This window comes from Catharus ustulatus, chromosome 2 (assembly GCF_009819885.2).
Source record: "Catharus ustulatus isolate bCatUst1 chromosome 2, bCatUst1.pri.v2, whole genome shotgun sequence".
Taxonomy (NCBI): Eukaryota; Metazoa; Chordata; class Aves; order Passeriformes; family Turdidae; genus Catharus; species Catharus ustulatus.
Window position 1 is genome coordinate 65184008 of NC_046222.1, and position 18575 is coordinate 65202582.

Below are 18575 nucleotides of genomic sequence, written 5' to 3' on the forward strand. Positions count from 1 at the left end.
AGGAGCCAAAAACAGAACATGGGACTTCAGGTGTGGCCTCACAGGTGTGTACTGCTGAGTACAGGGGGATGGTCTCAGCCCCAGTCCTGCTGGCCACACTATTTCTGATGCAATCTAGGATGCCACTGGCATTCTTGGCCTCCTGGGCACAGTGCTGGCTCATATTCAGCTAGTATGCTTGGCTAAAGCCATAATTAAATATTTCAGTAAGTTTCATGTATTTATTTGTATTCGTTTTCCATCAAGCTTTACGATTTGAATGATGCCAGTAATAGAGGGGAAACATGTTTGTCTTCTGAACTGTCACTGATGACACAGATAACTAAAACAGATGTAGGTGTTTCTGTTTGTTTCTTACTAATGAGGCTTTTCAAGTGTTTCAATAATGAAGAGTTTGACATTAGAAATGTTTGCAACTATTGCCCTCATCAGGGTATAACATGAGGAAGAATGCCCAAGTTTTGTGCTGATAAGAATCACAGGGATAATCTAAGAAAGAGAACAGCAACTGGGGGGAAAAAAAGAGCAAATGTAATCCCTCAGCTTTAGTGTAGGAAAACACTTGTGGAGGATCACTTTGACCAACAAAAAATATATTGCCACCACTGCAACTAGTGAGCGGTCTGAGAGTGGAATGACAATAGAGTCCTCAAGCCTCTCAAGTGCTAAAATGACAGAAGAAAGAGGCAAAAAATCAGTATCTGCTGGAGACTACTGTTTTCATCTGTACATTTAGACCAATGCCAACAATTCTACTCCCTCATGTATTATTAGATTATTTGACTTGATCAATTAATCAAATTTTAGGTTGCTTTGGGGAAAAGAAAATCAACTAGAGGAACATATTGATGATTCAAATATGTTTGATTCAACCTTCTCTATCTACAACAAATTGCACACACCCCTTTTCTTGAGCTCAACTGGAATCAGACAAGGCATTTCCCTCGCTAAGTGCCTCCAGTTCTTGGTAGGTGTGTGAATCAACAAACACAGGTAACCAAAGGCAACCATCAAACCCCAGCTGAAATGAAATGAGTAGATTTATTTCATTTCTGAGAACTCCAGGCAGCAGAGACAAACAGGGGCACGCAGGCTCAGTTAGGCTCAGCGCATCCTGGAAGGCAGCAGAGGTGGATGAGGGGCACTCTGCACCTCACTATAACAAAACCCTCAGTCATGTCTGTGAGAGTGTGTTCTCTCTCCACAGGAATTCTAATTCTCGAAACAGGGAGAGGTTGGACAACATTAGGCACAAAAAAATGGGGTTTTCCCACAGTGACATTTTTAGCATTCACAGCTGCAAGGTCACTTTGAGTGGAACTATTCCCTCGTCTTTGACAAATCTTCCAGTTTTAGCCCTCTCCTCCCAAGAGCAGGTAACATTCAGCTTCAAAAATAACCCATACAGACTTTACTCTCCTTTGTTATCCAGCTACTGAAAACATGTCCTTTTCCTTCCTTGCTAGCCTGTTTCTTTCCTCTTTTCTCTGAGCTTTTGCTTCTCCATCACAAACTTTCATATGCTTAAAAACACAAAACCTGAGAAAGTAACTGCACACTGGTATGCATTTCAAATGTCCTGCTGGTCACTGCTATTGTTTTGATTATCTGGTTCCACTGCGGTATTTTCACAGGTCCTCACCTTCATCCCAAACAATGCAATGCTATTTGCATTCCCGATTGAAAACAGAAAGCATAACCAACTTTGAACATTTCATGAACATTTGCTGTGCAGTAGGAATCCTGATGGAAAAAACACACCCACAAGCTAAACTACAAGAAGAGGACTGGTTAGAAATAGAGTCTTAAATAATAAATCAGAAGATCACTTTCGCTAGGAATGGAAAAGAAATCTGGTGTATGAAGACATGGAAAGGTACTGTCAGGAATAACATTGCTTAGATCTCCAACCTTCTAACTAGCATTTTCTTAAAAAGGTAAGGAAATATGTTTAAGTGTTGGCTTGTAACCCTTTTGGTAAGAAAAATATAAAAGTATTGTAAGGAGAACTGATTTAAAAATTAAATAAATCGTAGCTCAGCTTTACTCTCCCTTATTGCTCCAAACTTACTTGAGTTTTAGTACAAAATTGGTTAGAATGTCAAAAATTATTTCTTTCAAGGTGGAGACCCAAAGCCAAAAAGAAACAATTCTCAACAAAATCTATTTAGTTGAAATGCATTTGTTCTATCAGAAACTGGAAGAAAAATCTGCAATGAGCTGTATTTGTTCTCTTCCTTCATCACTGGGTAATAGTCATATTCCTTCCTGCACCCTGGCAAAATCGAGATGCAGCAGCTCCTCTAAAAAGTCCAACCACCAGAAAGCAGAGAGACATTTGCAAGGAGCAGCTTTCCCTGTGGCAGAGATTGAGCTTGCACCAGCAACACTCATGGGAATTAATACTTTTTAAGAGTGTAGGTTACAAAATGTGTTTCATATCACTTCCTCTTAGATGCCCATATTACTTTTAGACTCCTGCTATTACGGACGTCCCTTTCTGTTGCTCCTCCTTGTCACCTTTTGCAGTCAATAGAGAGGAACAGGCATTTTTAAGGTGTTTCTTCTGATCCATTTTAAATGTTTGCATTAGGATGAGATAAACTGTACTTCAGTATTGTCTTTCTTTAGGGTGAACCATAGGAGTTCAGACACGGACATCTACGTTGCACACCCTCACTTTAGAGCTCTGTAATTTTTCGTATAATTCCTAGATAAAAAAAAAAAAAAAAAAGAAAACAAGACCAAGAGAGAAAAAGAGGGGAAAAGACTAAAAGAACAAATAATGCCAGAGTCCCCAGTATGCAATGTGACCTAGAATTCAAAAGCTAAGTAACAAATTTAGCATTAAAAAAAAGATAAAAAAATATAAAAGTCAAACATCATCCCAAAAAGTACTCAAATACCTCAGTTCATCTATATGAAATGGATCAGAAGAAGCATGTTATCTTTTCCCCTTAATTTTAGACTGAAAGGTCACCTAACTCACCACCACTGTAAGTTTATTCTGTGTGGTATGTCTATTAATTTCCTCATGAAAATAAATTTCCAAACATGTGAACTTGAGGAATGTTGCTTTTTTCTACAGGAAAAACTGAAATAAATTATAAGTACATCTTCAGAGGATTCTTTATTTTTGAAATTACTGTGAGCATTCTTTTTCCTAGTTTGGTTCCATTTACTTCTGACTTGGTCTAAATAATTCTATTTGTTCTCATGCATGTTTAGGTACTCACAAGCACTAATTCTGGACAAAAGAAAAGGGGTTAAAATTTTATGCATAACTGTTATAGCTCGACTCAAAGCCATCAACTCAGCAAGGGTTAAAGTGCAATTAACAGATTTACAGATGAAATCATATTATGACAATTAATTAAAATTACTTCTGGGGTTTTGTTTGATTTTCAAATTACCATCTCAAACAACTCAACAATTTGATTTATTTTTTTCTTCAGAATAAGAAGGAACTCAAACAATAGAGAGTGGAAAAGAATATTAAGAAAATAAACAATGCTGAAATCTTTTACTCTCTTAGTGGAGGAGACAATTTTTTTCCTTGCAGTTATGGAAAAGGCGCATATAAAAACCTGTCTTTTTCAAATTTATTCACGCTACACTTTTTCTCATTTTCCAAACAAGAAGTTGGAGCATTTAGGAAAGATCACTGCTTGAAAGATCACAGTTTTTGAGCACTGTTTTTTAAAGTTTGTACAGTTTTTTTAACAGCAGCTGAAGGTTGATAGTAAGAATATTAATGCGAAGAACGGGTGTGATGTGGAGTTTTTAAGAGTAATTTATCTCTTTTAGACTTGATATGTTTTTGTACTTCAACTATTGGTAAATTCTTTCTCTGAGAGTTTCAGTATTCAGTTATGCAATATTGCACTTCAGGTTATCTTATTTGTAAATGAATCTGTAGGATGGATGTTAATATATAGTTCAATTTGTTAGGCACAATCTTGAAAAGTCATAAACTCACTTTGCATCCTTACATACCCATATATTAAAAACGTATAATTTATAATAAACATCTGCTTTATAATACTGATGTGACAGAAGACATTAGACAAGGAAAAAGGGCTTTAGGTGTAATACACCGAGCTCAAATATGCACATGTATAAGTAAACCTTCAAATTATAGCAGAGTGATTTTCTTATGCCAGTCCAAGGATTATTAATACACATGTCAACGTCAAATTTAATAAAGCTGTTGCATTAATTGTAACTATAGTGTCTTGTACTAACACCTGTCAAGGTGTTTCTGGTGCAGAAAATCTTTGTCGTGAATGAGCTAGATAACATAAATTATAAGTGAACTAGCCTTTTACCTCAGGAGATCCAAACTCAAAAACTGATTTTAGTCTCAAATGAGTTGTTTATCACAGCCCACTGAACCTCCAAATATGGCACAGTTCTGCATGACTGGAAATCTGGACTCAGGAGATATGAAGGACTGGAATATTAGGCTGTATCACTAATCAAGATTGTGGTGTATTGGCAGAGACAAGTAGCAAAGTGTATACGTGTATACAGCAAAAGCCAGCTCTTTCCCTCACAAGCCAGCACTATTCCTATCTTAAATTCCATAAGCAGGATGTTTGTTAGCAAATTTTGGACCGAAAAATAAGATGCTGTTACTGATGACAGCTTTTCCAAATCAACCACATACAGCTGTCAATTATATTCTCCCATCAGAAGCAATGGTATCCATGTGAACATCAGTCAGTGCTACTTATCTTTGAAAATACTGAATATCATTTTTGAAGCCTAAATATAAACATCTATGAATCCAGTAAGTTTCAGCTTTTTACAGAACTGCTCTCATATAAAATAAAATTGTAGAGAAGCATCTCATTCATAAAAAAAGAAAAATTCCCAAAGTCAATAAAAAGTACTTTTATGACAACAGTATCATATATTAATATCTTTCTGCAGAAATTGTATCCATCCAATTTTCCCTGGAGCTAAGACACCATACCAAAAGACTGTCACAGAACTAGGTCTGTGCAGAATCACAGCTCACATTCATTTTTACAAACATGCAAAGCCCGCTAAAGGAAGCTCCTGCCATGTTGTTGCATACAACATGCAGCATCCATGGGAGAACAGCAGTCTTTCATCAGTGAGCAGAAGAATGAAGAGGAGAGTGCTGGCAGCATCCACACAAACTTTAGTAACAGCTGTGCCCAAGCCACATTCCTACTTGAAGGTCTTGTCATTGCATATTCTCTTTTCTACACGTCTGACTGGGCTTCAGCAATACATAATTAAGAATCTCTAGGCTGAAAGTGGAGGCGCAGACCTTCAACTTAACAGTAAAATGTTTATATTATTAGAGCAAACCAAGGAAAACCCTTATTAGCACAGGGCCAGGTTGTCACTTTTCAAAGCCCTAGGTTAGATTTTAGCATCCCAAACAAAGATCTACAAAGAAAGCAAGAAGGAAACAACATACCCTCAGCAACCAAAAGGCAAGATGTAGAGGGTGGATACAAGTCAGTGACTGTTCAAACATACCACAATGAATCTCAAGTCCCCTATTAACAAACATTGAAATTATATCTCTGCAGCTTTACTAGAACTGTTTGCTGGAAGATAACGAACAGGAGGGGTGAACCATTTTACCTTCCTGTCTTCCTAAGGGAGACATCCCAGCTGAACAGACCGATATCCCCAGAACTAAGAAAGATGAAAGAGCCTACTCAGCAGGTGGATTTTCATTGTGAGGTTTTAATGCAGTAAAGCACCCATGGGAAAAGCAAGAAGGGTATAAATCTGAGTTTTGCAATATTCAGATACCAACAGAGAACCCAGATGGCAAATTCTTGTCTTTCTTCATCAGCAAAAAACTGCCTCATTTCTCTCTTAAGTAGGTATTTAATTATATTAATGTACACCAATTTCCAAATTGTTTTAGTACAGAAATTTTCAAATAACAATGTAAATGAAAAAGACTACTGATATTACAGAAACTTTTTAGACTTGCAGAATTGCATATTAGTCAAGAGCTTTGAACTAGCAGTCCAGTAAGTAATATATATTTCATAAAAGGTCTAATACATATTTAAACAAATAGACAATTAATGCTTCAGAAGGTATAAATGTATATTCAGTTATTTATTGAAACAGCAATCCAATTTCAATATCTTTTTACAAAAATGAAAATAATACAGAACTTATACAGAAATGAATATGAAAACCAATTCAAAGGCAACAACTCCTTAATAATAAGTAATAAATAAAAGTCTAAATGAAGACAAAATGCTGTGCTTACTCATGTTTAGTATGGAAAAAGATTGCATAGGAAAAATAAGTTGTCGTAATTCACATGCTCCTGTCCATATTTTGCAGCTGGCACATTCTTCTGCAACAGTACAGACCAATAACCAATGTTTTGACACACTGATTTTGTAATGGAGTGAGAAACAGAGAGCGAATATGTAATGTGTAATCGGTAAATAAAAAGTGCAGAGACTTAGGGAGTACAGATGACTCCATTCAGACTAAGTTTTTGATGTTTATTTATTAATGTTTATATTTACATTTATTAAATCAGCATTACAAGGCTATATTCACACATATATTTATGTCTACCTTCCACCTAAACAAGAAGATGTAACTGTGGTTTCTATCTCAAAGAGAAACTGGTAATAGAGCCAGATATTCTTTGATCATCTTGCTTTTTATGAAAATGTTCAGAATCCTGCTTTCATACAAAGTAGGAAATTAGAAAGAAATAAAGAAACTAAAAATGTATTAAACATTGCTTTTGGACACAGTTGTTAGTGCTATTTTCAATCAGAACTTCTGTCAAAAGCTTTTAATCGTACCCTTTCTTCAAGCTGCACTCATGATTTGTTCAAAATACATCTGATGCTTGCTTAGAGCCTTGCTATCTGCTTCTCTGGAGTTGCATCTATCTCATAGAGATGCACATCTTCAAAAGCAGTAACTAGCAAAGCTCCTTCATCCATATGGGCATATGCGCTTGCTCTTGGAGCTTTGGATTGTGGCAGGTGGTTGAATTTGGGGTGGAGGGTGCTACTATTTCGACTATCTGGTTGCATAAAAGGTCATAGTTATCGGTTGTAATTACCTTAAATGAACTGAAAGTGGATGGATTTTGGCTAATGAATAAAAGCAGATGTAAAAATATACTTTAAAAAGATTCATGCAGAACTCTAACACTATGGCAATACTGCATTTATTAAAGGTATGAGAGACCAAAATAATTCTATAAGTTTGACATTCTCTTTCAAGAACAAAGAAAAACTCAAATTTAATAAAGGTCAATCAAGAATGAATCCAACTCATTGGTCTAAGATTATACACTAGAATGGCCACTAAGTGAGTACAGTCTGTGGTCATTGAAAAGAAAAAGAGGTCACAACTTTTTACTGAAATACAGGCAAAAATAACTATGTGTCTTTTAGAAAAGTACTATGTGTCTTTTAGAAAAGTAAAACCGAAAAAAAAACTAAGTATTTAACATTCAATAATTGCTTTATATATGTATATCAAAAGATATCTTGTAGATGTTTTTAAATTAAAAGCCTACCTCAGTTCATTTATTGTCTTTTGATTCTAATGGCACAGAATGTTTCAAGAGTCAGAAAGCTCATATTTTGATCTAGAGTAAAAAAAGGCAGAAGAATATTACTGATATCTCTGTAAAGCCTTGGAGAAAAACAGAGCAGCAGATTTCAAATTAAACAATCAAGCATGCAGATTCCTGGGATAATGAATGTGGAAAACATTGCAAGTTATAAAAGGTTATGAGTTTGTTTTTGATGTGATTAAGACTGTGATGATCATGCCAGCCCAAAATGACAGGGAAGAAATACAAGGAGTCCTTGAAATGGTAAAGTATGAGAAAACATTTTTAATGACAACAGAAGTGCTTTTGTGGAAAGAAAGTAAAAGACAGATATTTGCAAATCTTCATAAAACACTTTCAGAGATCTTAAGAAAAGAGTCCCTAGGTGCTTGGCAGTGAAAAGGAAATTAACTGGTCTCCAGATTCACATCCAGTCTGGTAAGAGCAGTTTTAGTCCCAATTGTCTGGTGAGCCATAATCATGAATGAAACCTGCGTGTCAGCAGGGTCAAGCTCAGAAGGAGACTCTGTGCAGCCTTAGCAACGGGATATGGCATGGCTCACATCTTTAATTGCAAGACACTAACAGCATTTGAAAACAAATTGTTTGTTTTGACATGTATTGTTAAAACTGAGGCATGTGAAAGTCCAGCAGACAGGATCTCCCCCTGGAGGTGTTCACAAGCATCTACAACTTTTTAGTCACTTTAGGGAAGTGAAGAATGCATTTTTAGGAAACTTGTTCACTAGTTGCTAAAATGCAGTTGCCAGTAATGTGACTAAGCTGTAACAAGTGGATCCCATTCCCTAAAAATAAAAAATATATTTCTTTCATTATGGTGATCAGATCTGCAAATCAAACACAAGTCTAAGAAAGGTTTGAGGCTTGTGGACTCTCTCTCCAGAACACTTGACAGGAGTATTGATTAAAGTGTGATATACTGGTACATCAAACTGAATTTTTAACAAGTACCCTAGAAAGCATGGGGATCGTCATCCTCAGAACAATCGCTCAGGAGGGGGAGCTTCAGAAACTGGTCCCAACTTTTAAGACTGGATTGGTTATCGCCTCTCACTAGCCTTATCTGAAGCCAGAGCTCTCAGATTTATGTGAAACATGGTGAACCTAGGGGCAACATAGGAAAAAAATGTTGAAAAATATATGGTAATGCCATTTAGGCCTACCAAAACAAAAGACATTGTTTGGAAACAGTATCTGTGAGGTAAATATTAGTGCTTACCTCACGCACCAAGAACAAAGCCCTGCTAGAAAAAGCTTACATTTGTGGACAGGAGGACCTGCACATGGAACACAAACCAAGCACAGATTTGTTTATGTTAACTGAAGAAATGCTTTGCTCCTATGCTTATAGTCTTGTTTCCCTGAGCCAGCTTTGCAAATGGATATTCCAGCTGACTCCATGGTTACGTGCATTGTACCCATTCCTGCCAAACATACTGTGCTTGACACAGTAACATTTATATAAGGACAGGAGGGTTTTGGTTACAGAAAAAAAAGATAACTTGCAGAGGAGTTAGATGCACCCATACACATGAGGGTAAGCAATTTGCAGGATCTAGATCTAAAGGTGCTACTTCTCATTTTTTGACTGTCTTCCTTTTTAAAAGCTTAGACAAGAATTTTTTTAGTGGTAGTTGGAAAATATCTGAAAATACAGGTCAAATTCCAAAAGCTTGTGAAATCAGCCTCTGATCATCTTACAACATAATAAGTTGAAGGATAACATCAGTGAAGTATTACATCTTGACAACTTATTTTTTATGAGAATTAATTATATAAAAAAAGTGAAAACATAGTTGTCTTTCCTGTAAGAAACTTAAAGAAAAAAAATTAAAACCACCAAAAATTTGCATGAGGATGCAAGGGCAAATTCGAATAAAGCAGTGATAAGAATGGCAAGCTGCCAGCAATTAATGTAGCAGTTAAATGAATCTAGTACATAACATCTTTTGCACCTAAATAGTTTTCCAATTAATTGTTGTTCATCCGACAGGAAGATAGAATGGGTGAAACTTTCTCAACTTTCCTGAGAAGAAGGAAATAAGGAATGTTGTATGCCATCTTGTCTTAGATGCTTTCAGCAAGGGAACAATTTCATCAGAGTAAGTCAAATAAGAAATCATGCTATCTATACGAACAGGATAACTAAGTTTTGCCAATAGCACTTTCATATCTCCAGAGAAACTTGCAAGTACAAATTATGACTAAGCAAACCCTGTAAGGCAAAAAAATTAACATGAAAAATGAAGTTATAAGCAAATTTAAACTACTCAAGTATTGCTCAAGTGAATATGTTGAATTTAGAAAAACTAAGATACTTGAACATATTTTTCCATTATGAAATTAAAATTGCAATGAAAAATGTTAAGTTGAACTTATAAAATGTAGCTATATCAAAAAGGAAAATACTTTAATTTTCAGCATGTAAATATTTTTTTTCCTGAAAAGATATTTGCATAACCTTTCATTTTACTCAGACCAAAACTAAAACATTCTACTTAAAATGAAACAGAATGTAATTTTTACAATGTTGTGATTTAACTACAAACTAAAAGAAAAAAACTAGTGTGAAGATTTAATACTACCTTTTTTATTTTTTTAAGTGGGAAATACTTTTGTAGGCATTTCACTTTTCAGGTGCTCACAACATTTAATGAAAACTACATTACTCAAGAGGAAGTAATACTGACATAATGTTCACTATGACACAAGTGAAGATAGCCTCTACTGACCATCCTGTTTTAAGACTACAAGTGTGTACTTGATGAACATTTCAGCACTAACACTCAGATAATCTTTCAAGGCATTCCAGTATTTCACCAACAATATTAGCAGAATATTAACTGTTTCATCATGGAAGGAACATATAGGAGTCGTTGGTCAACAGCTTGACTATGAGTGAGTTAATGAAAGACTCTTTCTAAATCCCCACCCAGTACTAAAATAAGGCAGTTGCTTTTGTGTGGAATCTTTCATCCTCAATTTCAGAGCTTTAAAAGCAAAGAGGAAAGATTGATAGACTGGCACAGTGTTTGAGTGTGTGGACAGCAATATGCATTGGATGACCGCAGGATCATTGGTAGGACTATTTGGCACAAAAGTCATGCCTCACCTACATGCTAAGATTTTACAAGACTTATCACTGAAGTGCTTTTAATAATATGTATCCTTCTTCACAGAATTTATCAATACAAGGGAATGCAATAGCATTTTTTATACAGCCTACAGAATATAGGATGACTTGTCCTCAGGAGCTGAGCCTAAAGGTATAAATCAATAGATCCCTGCTAGTGTGATCAAGAGCCTATCTTTCAAAAATACCAGGAAAGAAAAGACCCCCATACACAGAAACAGTGTTTGCAGCTCTCCATCAGTGCTGCAGACACTGCTCCCCAAGGCTCTGTCAGGTTTTAAACAAAAAGAAAGGCAGATCAATAACACAATGATCAAAAAAAAAATTGAAAGGGTTCCTCTCTACAAAAATAAACCTCAACATATTATTGCTATTGTTGCTGGCCATTTCAGCTATTATTAAAGTTTGTGGGTAATGCTTTTATAATGGATTCTGTAGGGTTAATACAGAAAGATCTTACCTATTCTATCACCAACAATGAGTACAATGAGGCCTTAAAGAAAGCCTGTTTTCATTTACCCAACAAAGTTTAATTTTCATTTTTGTCAAACCTTAAACTATGTATTAATGGATTGGGAGGAGGGCAACATTACTGTAATGAGCATTTTTCTGTGCACTTTCATGCCTGCAAGCCTACACCTCACACCAGTTACACGTCATCAGGTAATTAGGACAGAAGTGCATGCATTTGCCTAAATAGGAAAAATCTTTATCTATGTTTGTGTCAGTCTCAAGGAACCAGTTATCCCAACAAATAAAAAAAAAATACACAGGTGGTATTTTACCCTGAAACATCAAAGAACTTACTCTAGTCAGTATGAAAATACAGACTAGTCTAATGAAGCAGTCAATAGCAAATCAGGGCATTTCAGGCATTTCTCCAACAAGCAATGGCATGTGGTGTGAAAATCCTGGAATAACCTCATCACTGAGGCTATCTCCTGAGCAGGAAGGGGTACAGAACTATCAACAGAGCACATTTTAAATCTATCTAGGTCTGCTGAGAAGCCAGGATTGCTGGCTCAGTCACAGCTGTTACTTCCAACAATGCTTTGGGTATCAAAGCTCATTCCTTGGCACAACTCTGCTTTGCAGGATGACACACCAACTGCATGAGCTCCATTCAGGGGATATCTCCAAAGCCAACAAGTGGAAATGTTTCCTGTTTACTGTTTTTACAATTGACCCTAGAGAAATCTTAAGTGTGCTCTCCCTGCCACTACCGTGTGCCACACCATGAAATAGTTTCCTTGTGCTTTATCCTTGAGACAACCACACAGATTACCCCAAACCACATTTCTTGCAGTGTACAGCTCTTGGCAGACATATCTTTTACTGGTAGCCTTTCCATATGAAACATAATTGTTGATTTCTCTGAAAGGTATGATGCATATAAAACAAAGATAAAAATACACGCTTAGTTCTTGCTTGCTTTATAGATTTAGCTGTAAAAAACACAGTATCTATATGCCTGGACTTTAGAAAGAGGAAGGAATTCAGAAACATCCCTTTCTTCCATGTTTCTTTATGGATTGCCTCTAGACAGCATCTGTACACTATGCTATTTACTGTGAATACATTCTGCAGGTGTTCGTCTCTTCCTGCACATTGCACAGAGTGCAGATGCCTTAGAGAATCCTGGACTGCAATCCAGGGTCTGAGACATAAAAGTTAGGCATTGTAAAGCTCAACTTTATGTCTCTTTTTTTTATTTTTTTGGATTGAGTTTTCTAGCCCCAGGCTTGTTCAGTCTGCATCGACACCGAACATTTAAGCCATTGCCAGCATCTCACACGAGACCCTTAGAGCATTTCCCCTCCACAACCTTTATTTCTTGCCACAGTATTCCTATTCTGTAACCGCATCACATAACCCTATGCAGAGTATTGTCTGACCTCAGCCACCAAGGATTCAACAAACATATGCACTCCACTCTGCAACACCCTCTTGACTTACTTCTTATGCTTTTGAAAGATACAAGATAGCAGATGATTAGCAGTAAAGCTGAAAAAAACATAAAATCTGGGAGGCATTATTTTCCTCTGTCTAAGATTTCATCAGGAATGGGACAAAATTTTCCCTTGCACTTCTGAAACTGCTGTTGCTTGCGCTAGAAGAATTATGTGTAGATGTGTCATTACCAAAGCTCTGCCTCGCTGTTGTTTCCCAGGACTGTGAAATCAATACACACTTTCTTGAAGCAATAGTTTTGAAACTTAAAATGTGAATTTCTTAGTTTATATTTTTCCCATGTTTCAGATATCCTTTTGCCTGTGCTTCCCCATTCTGTATGTGGCTAAGCAGAAAAAAAGAAATCTTCAGATTGTTGAAAACAATAGATCATAATAATTCTAATCTGTTGTTATTGAGGAGTTTTAACCTACAGTGTATCAATATTATACATCAAAATACTTCCTTCAAAACAGTTGCTTTCTATCATCACAAAAAATCTACAGCCAGTGTCATACACCATGCACAGGTAAGAAAGTTGAATATTAAAACTTTTATAATGTAGTCACATTGTATGCAAGACAGCTGCTTGCTCAGTATCCAATGCATTTACTTTTCCAATAAAAAATTCCAGTATTCATATATGGTCTATTACAGAGAACACTTTGTCTTAACACAAAAATCTGAGGTGTAAAACTACATTAAAAGAAACAGTTTATTTCACTACAGGTTATGTACACATTTCAGACAAGCATATTAATCCAATTTACAAGCACCAATGAAAACTTTCAGCACTTCTGTATGACAATAAGATAAACTACTGGTAATGCATAAGCAGGGATTGTGTACTGCAAGACCAGAAACTAATAGTAGATATTAAATTTTATTATTATTATTATTATTAATTGCTACTGTCATAATCATCACCACCATCATCACTAAATACAGATTCCAGTTGACCCAGATATTTATATTATTGCTACAGCTGAATTCAGATCTTTTCTGAATTCAGGATTCATATTTCTTTTTGCCAAGATAAATAGCATCCTAACAGGGTGGCCCTATACTGTGATCAGTACACAGCATTCTTGCTCCAGGAGGTTATTGGTAGTAAACAACAGCTGGAGTAAAGGAAGAAAGAAGATCTGGAGGCACTGCTGGCTTTCTGCTCCTCTCCTCTCTCTTCACTTCACTCCAAACTCCTTGTTTGTCTCTCTCTCCCCTCTTTGATCACCTTGTAAGAGAAATTAATTCCAATAGCAATGTAAAATCAGAAACAAAAAGAACCAGGAAAATAAATGCAAGGAAAAAAATAAAAAGGAACTAGGGAAAGAAAAGGTCACAATTCAGGCCCATAAGGACACAAGCACTAGAACATTCCCTAAATAAGCAATCTTTAGCCCACACAGGAAAAACTGGAAAGTAATCCATTTTAAAAGAATGCAAACTAAAAATGTTTCAAGATTGGAGGCCTAGATTTTGCCTCCTTTGTCCTTTCCATTGGTTGCTCAAGCTGGAAAACAAAACTGAAGTACACCAAGCTCCTCCTTCAAATTCAGATTTATTCAATACAAGAACAATGACATGAAGAAGAGGTAGAGAAAATGTTATTCCAAAGCTGGAATGACAGTGCAGAAGACAGATTCATCAGGGACTGAGTGTGAGAAGCACTATTATACCCCTCAGTGTAGAAAAGCCCAAAATGATGTTCCATAAGTTGCAATGCATGGTCCAACCTTTAATGGTATTTATGTATCTCAGAGAATATCATAAATAATAAAAAAAAAAATCCTCTCAAAAGACTTATGTATACACAAAAATGTTGCATGCGTTTCTCAAAAATTTAAAGGAAACTGATAAAATTAAAAAATAAATCGTTAAATTTCACAGAATGGTTGGTGTGTGATTCATAAATTTTAGGAATGTCCTGGGTCCGGTTGGAATGCAGTTAATTTTCTTCACAGCAGCCCTTACAGTTCTGTGGTTTTGATTTGTGATAAAACAGCATTGATACAAACAGTAATGTTTCATCTGTTGCTGAAAAGTGCTTGCACAATGTCAAGATCTTCACTGCTTCTTACTCTGACCTACACAGCAGGTGAGCTGAGGTGTGGGCAAGAAGCTGGAAGGGCACAGAGCTGACCCAAACTGACCAAGAACATATCACAAACCATACAAAGTCATGTTCAGCAATAAAACCGAGGGAGGGAGTTTTTCCAGTGCAGCCTTTGCTGAGAGACTAACTGGGCGTCAGATTCCTGGTGGGAGGCAGTGACTGACTGCCTTTGCATCACCTCGTGTTTCCCTTGGTGTTTTTCCCTTCACTTATTAAATGGTTTTTACCTTGACCCACAAGTTTTTCTCACACTTACCCACTGTTTCTTGCCCCCATTCCACTGAGGATGGGGGTGAACAAATGACTGGGTGGATGCCAGCAGTGATCTGTTCAACACAAGAAGATAACCTGTGACAAACCACTAATAGAGATGAAAGATAGAGCATCTGGAATGTAAGTGCTCAGGCATCCCAAAGCAGCTCTACAGAATGCAACAGGTACACATCATCCAAAAGGCTAAGCACAACCAAGTGCAGAGTGAAGGCTGCAAGGGAGATTTGAGAACTCAGTGGTGAAGAAACTTCGCATATGATGACATTTAGAACTGTTACAGTAAAGACAAATCAGTCAAAAAGGTAAGTATTGATACAAAGGTGGGGGTTTTTTACATATATATCACAGTAATGCAGTGGAAATTAGCAAAAATAAATTATTTACGTAGTGTGGACTACCATCAACTGCAAAGACAAGATCATAAAGGGCAGACAGCAAGTTCACTGAATGAAGATTTCCATAGTATTACATGAACAACAGAGCCGGCAGTCAGGCTTACCTATTTTAAAATCATATGATGATATTTTCAATAACAACTGCAAGCACAAACCCAAAGAAATTGATTGGAATTTCAAGTGTCTTATTTAACATAAGTAACATAACTTTCAGATAAGTAGAGTTCAGGCTAAGACCAGTGATTCAGCGTAATAGAAATAGAATTAGAAACCCCAAACACACAGTGCAGGCAAAGGTTAGCATGTTTTAGAAAACATGTAATGGCTTCCTTCCATGTTACATACGAAGGTAGATGAAGTAGTTTTGTTGGAACAGCACCTTTCTTTCAAAATATCAAGTGCAATAGAAAGAAAAAAAGTATACAAAGAAGAGGGGCCAATAAGGATGGGACAGATAAAGACATCTTTGTGAAAGTCAGAGAATACATGGCGGCTATGTAGTGCAGCGGATACTGAAATGTCAGGCAAAAAACACATTTGAATTGACTCAAGCTATTTGAATAAAACACAAAATGTGCTCACTGCCAAATGTCTAGACCCATGAAATATTGCCTAGGCAAAAGCAAAAATTAAAAATTACAGAAAAAGACCTAGTGCCAAATTCCAAAATTCAAAAGACAGATTTTGGCAGGTATTCCTGAGTAGCAAAAGTGTCTACCTCACCACATTCTGCTGATGTTCCCTGGAATGAAAATTAATCCAACTACATCATAGTTGATGTTGGACAAACACATTGTTGTAGCACACCCCAATTTTAAGTTGTTTTAAATGATACAAGAATCAGGGAAATCAGTCAAAATCTTCATAAGTACAAGATGACTTCATGGTGAGCCATACTCACTGCACTGTAGGTCACATAGAATAGTCTTTTTTCTCTAATATCTCAAATCTAAAAAATTAAATACAAAGTGAGAAATGTTTATACCTGAGATACTAATTCCTCAAAGACTACTAGTAATTACAAAATGCATTTATGTGGAGAGGGAAACAACCTGTGTGTGCAAATCTTTGAAGTTACTGTTGAAAGAAGATGTCATACCACAAATAGCTCAATAAAACATATCCATTAAATGTATCAAGACATGGATGTGAGCAAAGAAACTGTTGTCAGTGTAATGCTAGTGAGATGGGACTAGAGGTAGTATTGTTACAGAAGAGAGTTGTCAAGCCCAGGATTACTAACATCATCCAAATCCAAGAAAGTCAAAATAGAAAAGGAATTCCTTGTAGCACTGTTTGCATGCAAAAAAAATTTAAACAATATAGGCAAAGATAGATAAAATATTCCAGTAGGGAAGTGCCCATAAATCACTTGGGAGTGCTTTTTAAAAAACACTGTCAGTCACAGAAAGCCTTTAAAGTATGTTACTGAAACTGCAAAGTGTAAGCATGAAAGAGTCTGACAAATTCATAGCTGATTTCTTATCCAGAGCAGCCTTGCAGTGCACAACTACAGTAACTTAACAGGAATGTGAAATCTCTAGCCTGATATTAATGCAGAAAATGCAGAGACACAGAAGCATCAGCTAAGTCTGCTATGTGCAGTTTCAAGGTAGGGGCCACAACATATCTAAGAACAAATGATACAAGACATAGATTTAAAAGTGTTTGCATCTATCATTCTGTCACACTCTGTCAGGACAGCCAGACACTGTGGGAGAAGCCTTGTCCTGCTTCCAAGAATACTGGAACAGCCCAGATAAGCTGAGAATTCAATATAGCATCATATATAAGTCAACTGAATCATAAACCCAAGGTCAGTAAAAGTAAATCCCTCAGGTACCCACTGAAGTCCCACAGGAACAGCATCCCACTCCTCCATAATGCAGTGACACTGCATGCTCTGAAGCAGTGCTGCACTAAACCAAGACGTCTGAGATCTCAGAAAAGGCTTTATTGTGCTTATGATGAAACAGAAGCTAGCCTACAGGACACCATGCTTGCTAAAGGTTTTTATTCTAATGGTGGTATTTGATGAAAGACAATGAAGTCACACAGCATCTCAGCAAGCTTTGGAACAGACCACAGCCATAACTATAATCTGGTACTTCGTTTGCAAGTCAGTTTGAATTATTTCTTCATTGAAGCACACTATTTTGACATGAATGACAAAATTCATTCTGTTCCGCTGTTTGAAAATGTAGGCAACTATATGTAATGTAGAAGTACAAAATCCTATTGCAATCACTGGAAATATAATGAGGCAGCCAAGGAAGTCCTTAAGACTGTTCATCTGAAGGCATGGATCTGCCTGTTTTACAGAGGATAGCTATTCTTCAGTCTCCAGACTGGTGTGTTGACAGGCTAGTACCAACTACAATGGAAGCTGAAATACGTGGTGCACATATAGGTGCATAGATACTTTGCACATAACTTAATTCAGGATTTCTAACCTTTAGCTGAAGCACACACTAGTGGCATATTCACATCACTTAATTTCAATTATCTAGAATTTGATACACAGCCAAAGCATATTGGCAGCTTTTTTCCATAGTCAGCAGAAGCTTTAGAACTGAACCATTCTAGAGGCTGACTCATCAAACCTACTCAGACACCCCTCTTAAGATCACATGTGCCTATTCAGAGACCTTATTTCTCCCCACTGACTTCAGAGACTTCGGTTTACTGAAAGAGACTAGGAAGGACTAATGTGAAGTGAGACAAATCCCACCCCAAAACAATACTATAGTCACTCTCAATGCTGTAGTGATGTATTTTAGCAGGCACTGTATCTTGTATAATATCTAAATACATCAGAGAAGGAGCAAAACTATTTTGGTTTGCTACTATCCTCTGCACCCAAATGCTCTCAGGTGGGATATGAGGGCTTTCCTCCATGAATTACGCCTTTCTAAGCAGCAGAAAGAAGAGTACCTTTAAGAGGTTCCTAGGAAAGAAAAATTAAAACACAAGGAGAGGAGAGTGTGTTATTGAGCCTTGATGGCATGAATTGCCAAGCTCACTAGGGAGACAGGTGCAGAGAAAAATGTTCAGGGAAACCACATCAAAGAGAATCTAACATTCCATGCT